At 33.6% G+C, this 6,155-nt stretch overlaps 1 pseudogene; it reads right to left on the reverse strand.

Moving 5' to 3' along the window:
• Positions 1-4,910: 4,910 nt before the first annotated feature.
• LOC103600404 lies at positions 4,911-5,453 on the reverse strand (annotated as a pseudogene).
• Positions 5,454-6,155: the final 702 nt, after the last annotated feature.

Raw genomic sequence — 6,155 nt, forward strand, 5'->3', positions numbered from 1 at the left:
GAAAGAAAGAAAGAAAGAAAGAAAGAAAGAAAGAAAGAAAGAAAGAAAGAAAGAAAGAAAGAAAGAAAGAAAGAAAGAAAGAAAGAAAGAAAGAAAGAAAGAAAGAAAGAAAGAAAGAAAGAAAGAAAGAAAGAAAGAAAGAAAGAAAGAAAGAAAGAAAGAAAGAAAGAAAGAAAGAAAGAAAGAAAGAAAGAAAGAAAGAAAGAAAGAAAGAAAGAAAGAAAGAAAGAAAGAAAGAAAGAAAGAAAGAAAGAAAGAAAGAAAGAAAGAAAGAAAGAAAGAAAGAAAGAAAGAAAGAAAGAAAGAAAGAAAGAAAGAAAGAAAGAAAGAAAGAAAGAAAGAAAGAAAGAAAGAAAGAAAGAAAGAAAGAAAGAAAGAAAGAAAGAAAGAAAGAAAGAAAGAAAGAAAGAAAGAAAGAAAGAAAGAAAGAAAGAAAGAAAGAAAGAAAGAAAGAAAGAAAGAAAGAAAGAAAGAAAGAAAGAAAGAAAGAAAGAAAGAAAGAAAGAAAGAAAGAAAGAAAGAAAGAAAGAAAGAAAGAAAGAAAGAAAGAAAGAAAGAAAGAAAGAAAGAAAGAAAGAAAGAAAGAAAGAAAGAAAGAAAGAAAGAAAGAAAGAAAGAAAGAAAGAAAGAAAGAAAGAAAGAAAGAAAGAAAAGGGGAAAAAAAACCCTGCTGGGATTCTAATTGAAATTGCATTACATTTATATATTAATTTGGGGAGATTTGAATTTTTATTATAAACTCTCCTCATTCAAGAACACTGCATGTGCCTTTTCATGAGCTCAGAGATTGTTTTATATTTATAAAATATTTATAAGATTTTATACTTTTCTTTATAAAATCCTGTGCCTTTCTGGTTAAATTTATTCCAAAATATTTAATAAGTTCTTTTTCTGCTATTGCAAATGTAATATTTTTTCCATTTCCATTTCCAGGCATGTACAACTATAATATAGAACATTATTTATTGTTGTGTATTTATTGTGAATCCAAATTCTCTTATTAATTATAGATTTCTTTTTACTAAAGCCCCTTGGGTTTTCTATGTATACAAGCTTACATTAGTGAAGAGATACATCATTTAATCTCATCTTTCCCACTAAGTATACAGATTTTCTTGTCTTAATTTATTCTCTAGAACAGCATTGTCTAATATAATTTTCTGTGATGATGGAAATGCTCTATAGCTGTGCTGTCTTTTTGGTAACCACTAGATACACAGGGCTCTTCAGCATTCTAAATGTGGCTAGTGAGACTGAAGAACTAATTTTTTAATTTAATTTTGATTAATTTAAATGTAGATATCCACATGTGGCTAGTAGCTACTGTATTAAACAGCACAGGTCTAGAATATCCAAAATTAAATAATAATGACAATAATATGTCTATATAGTCTTTGCTTGTAATAAAAATGATTTTAGTCTTTTGCTACTTAGTCTTTTGGTACTACTTGCTGTTGCATTTTGGTAAATAGACTATTATATTTAGGTAATTTATTATTTCTATTTTACTTAGAGTTCTTATTAGGAATTCCTGCTGAATTTTATCAAATTCCTTTTCATTATTTATTTATGTGATCACAGGGCTTTCTCCTTTAATTCAATTTTAATCCATTAGGATTATAATGACAAATTTTCTTATGTGTAACTACCCTTGCATTCCTGGAATAAACTGTGCTCGGTTATAGTCTAACTCGTTATTAAGTGATTTTAAAATAAAAATTAAAAAGTGATTTTAAAATAAAGATTATGCTCTAGTTTCTTCATCAGTACCTGGATCTTTCAGTTTCTCAGCTATCCGTGACAAGGTAAATATTTATGCCCCCTGTTGGGCATAGATCATTACAGTAGAGCCCAGAACACTTAGGACTGATTTCGAATCTTCTCATACATACTCAAGTGGTCATTCAAAAGGTGAGAAGATAAAATTGAACTGTGGGAACTGAGGTTGCCAGAGATGGGAAAGGGGGAGAGGGAGGGGAGAAAGGGAGGAATCAGTAAAGGGCCACGAAAATCAATTACACTGTATAAAGATTAAAAAAAATAATGATAATAAAAGCACAATAAAAAAATTGAACTGTGTGGGAAAACAGATAAAAGGTTCATAAGTCTAGAATTCCTTCTCCAGACTTAGGCTAAGCAATTCTCAGAAAAACAGTTAACAATGACCAAGTTCACTACAATGTCCTTGTACCACATAAAATTTTTCTAGTGTTTCAAAAGGAATGAAAATGTCTGTTAGTTTAATCTTACTGGGCAGCTCCCAGGAACAAAGAAGTAACAGAGGGTACATAAGATAGATAAATTAAACTAAAGAGAAATGATTGCAGAAGCAACAATTCAAGCAGTGTTACAGCTGATGGGCTTGATACATGGAAAAATATTCACTGAAATACATAGTATCTTCCGAACACCCTTAAAATTAAAATTTCGCCTAAATAAAGAAATAAGGGAAACTAAAGACCATTCTCAGCAGAAGTAAAATATTATTGGTTAGGACTAATTTGGGGGGATAAGAATTAAAAATAATAATGAAGAAAAATAGGGTAAAATGATGGTGATATTAACAGAAGGGCCAAATAAAGCATCTTAATTCTGCTCATACACTCGGTGCACCCAGCGGAGTTACCAGCATTGCTGAGGCAAAGGCACAGGCTGCAAAACGAGCAGCTTCTCTAATTTCCATGCAAAGGAGACACAACGTTCCTGGTCAAGCTAGGTAATGTGACTATAAACAGAACTTAGCATATCTATATTAATTTTTACATATACTACAATTCTTTAAGTCCAGTCCCTGTAAAGAATCAAAAGCTCTTAAACATAGACTTGGTGCTGTATAAACTCTGAACTTCTACCAAATTCCAGTTTAGCCCTACATTTTTCTGATTAAATAAATCCCACTGCAGCTATAAAACATGATAGTTCTTACTGATGTCCTAGTAGTTTGTATCATTATTCCAGTGAGCAAAGATTAATAGCAGTTTTAGGTTGATAGTTTCTAAAATGTTATGACCCGCTAATCAAAACATCAGAAGATGTGTACAAATGACTGGTAAATAAGGACCAAGTGTATCACATTTCCCCAAGAAATGAGTATCAGATAAGCATTTAATTTCTATCTCTATGATTAGGAAAGTACTACTTCTGTCAGAACAGAAGACCAAACTGGCAGGACTTTACTGAAAGGCTTGCAGACAGTCCCAATTTCTAGATCTGACATCAATTTTATCCTTATCTCTTTCTGTTGTTTGTTCCCAGGATGCTCCCTCATTTGTATCACTTTCTTAGGAAAGTTGCTTCCCTACAGTATAAGCCTTGAGCAGTGAGATTCACCTGTAACTCTAGGCCAAGCAATAGCAGATGAGGTTAAATTTTCTTTTGACTTAGCCACATAGAAAGTGATCAGAATATAGGGTAGAAACAGAAATATATTTTTGAGATCATTTTTATTATAGAAAAGTAGGTAAATATATACTTATGCTTATGCGAGACTATAGCTCTGTATGGGATTATTCATGTAATTATGGGGAGAAATGAGGTTTTACTGAAAATATCTGGGAAAATGAGAAACCCTGAATGCGTGTTGGCTTATTCTAAAGCTGAAAACGATTCATGAGTAAACAAACAAACAAACATGTTTTTTACATAAGCATTGGGTTAAATATAATTCCAAGGGTTCCAAAGTGAATACTTACTGAATATTAGTCCAGCCTACCGGGACCATTTCTTCAATGTTACTTTATTATATTACAGTGTTATAGAATTGATGTTTTTATGCTTTTCTTTAGTTAATAGTGGCCTTGTGGGGTGGACTATGGTCAACAGTTAAGTATTGTATATTACATAATAGCTAGAAGAGAGGCTTTTGGATATTTTTACCACAGAGAAATGATAAATACATGACGTGATTGATACATTAACTACCCTAACCTGTACTCCATAAATATGTATAATTACAAGGTGTCAATTAAAATTTTTTCAAAAAAAGAAAAGAAACTGTCCCTGAAGAAGCTGAGAGATTGGATTTACTAGACAAAAACTTTATTTATTTATTTATTGATATTTTATCATTTTATTAGGAATAATTCCAAATGGGTTATGAAGAAAACTTATTCATTGAATCTGATGAGTTTTCCAAAAAGTCTTAATGAAAATGTGTTCATCATAAACAATAAAACATTAGCAGAATTATCATATACTGGGCAAAGAGGCTGATACCAAATGCAACATGCAACATAAAGAAGATACAATATAAAGGAAGACAATCTGCTGACTATTAAAAACCAACTCAGTATGAACTCTTTGCAACCAGCACAGAATTAATTAGGTTTAAATTCAAACCACACCAAGGTTAAGTTTGGCTGATGAAAGCCAGGAGTCAATAATGGGGGAAAAATAAGTCCCTCAGTGCAAGACAGCTGAATAGTGTTTTGGAGTATTTCCCTGGCTGGTGCAAGCAGTATTAAAAAATACTTTTGGCAAGGGAGAGAAATAAATACAAACGGAATTCTACATTTTTAAATCAGCAGACTGTCCCAGGAATGATAAAAGTATCAGTAAAGTAGCAAGGGGATAACTTTAAAACCTTGTTTGCTGTGGGCTCAAAAAACATTCAAAACAGATTTATTTAAAGCTATCACAATAACTATGTCCAGGCATTTAGGTTTAAGGGAAGTAAAATTAAAAGAGAATACTTTTTTCCCCAAGGAGAATTTCTTTAAAACCAACTGTACTGCTAAATAGCAACGTTATACTTGGTAAACAATAATTGGCAACAAAATGAGTTTAAACGCTGTAATATTCCATCCAAACCAGTCCCAGATAGTTTAATAACCAAGATACAAACTAATTTTGTTGTAACAAGCCTAGACCAATTCTATCAAATGTGTCCTTGGTTAGATATCCAGCTTCATTTAACGCTGTGAAAGCTCATTCGACAGCCAATCAAGTCCCTCACACAGACCAGTTCCTGGTGTAGCACAAGTGGCTTGAACATACCATGTTCTGTTATGAAGAGACTGAAGACCTAATTTATCTGTCATTTCACTGATGGCCATAGCATTTGGCAAATCCTGTTTGTTTGCAAAAAGCAAAAGCACTGCATCTTGCAACTCATCTTCCTCAAACATTTTCTGCAGCTCTTCTCCTCCCTCCTGAATTCTTTCATGATCATTGTTATCTACCACAAAAATAAGACTCTGGGTATTCTGGAAGGAATGCCTCCAGAGAGGCCTAAATTTATCTTGACCACCAACATCCCGTACTGTGAAACAAATGTGGTTATATTCTACTGTTTCCACGTTAAAACCAATGGTAGGTATGGTGGTGACTATCTTCCCTAACTTCAGTTTATAAAGAATGGTCCTCTTGCCAGCAGCATCCAATCCTACCATCAAAATACGCATCTGCTTCTTGCCAAAGAGGCAGGAGAAGAGAGATGAGATGGTGAGGCCCATGGTGGTAGTGTCACTTGCGATGGGCAGAAGGGGTTTGGGGTATCCCCAGGCCTCTGCCTTTCGAGCTCACCACAGACTGAGCTAGACGGAAGAGAAAGAGCGGAGGAAAGAAGAGGGTGGCAGGGACTGCTTGCTGGCAGGCGTGTCCGATGAAGCTCTGGGACAGGAATTAGTTGGGTGAGGACCTGCTGGGCAACTGGCGCGGCAGCTCCAGCTCTAGCGTTAAGGCTGCAGCTGTGCCTACTAGACAAAAACTTTAAGTTAACTGTCTTAAAAATATTCAAAGAGCTACAGAAAACCAAGGACAAAGAACTAAAGGAAACCAGGAGAATGATGTCACACCAAATAGAGAATGTTAATAAAGAGATAGAATTTATAAAAAGGAACCAAATAGAAATTCTGAAGTTGAAAAGTACAATAACTGCAACAATAAATTTACTAGAGGAGTTCAACAGCAGATTTGTGCAAGCAGAAGAAAGAATCAGTGAAATTGAAGGTAGATTAATTCAGATTATCCAGTCTGTGGAGCAGGAAGAAAAAAAAAAAAGAAGAAGAAAAATTAACATAGCCTAAGAGGCTTGGGGATGCTATCAAGAATATTAACATAAATATAATGGGATTCCCAGAGACAGAGGAGAAAGAGAAAGGGGTGTAAATGGATGATAATTTCCTAAATTTGATAAAAGACATAACAGATCCAAA

This window comes from Galeopterus variegatus, unplaced genomic scaffold (genome assembly GCF_000696425.1).
Source record: "Galeopterus variegatus unplaced genomic scaffold, G_variegatus-3.0.2 Scaffold3332, whole genome shotgun sequence".
Lineage (NCBI taxonomy): Eukaryota > Metazoa > Chordata > Mammalia > Dermoptera > Cynocephalidae > Galeopterus > Galeopterus variegatus.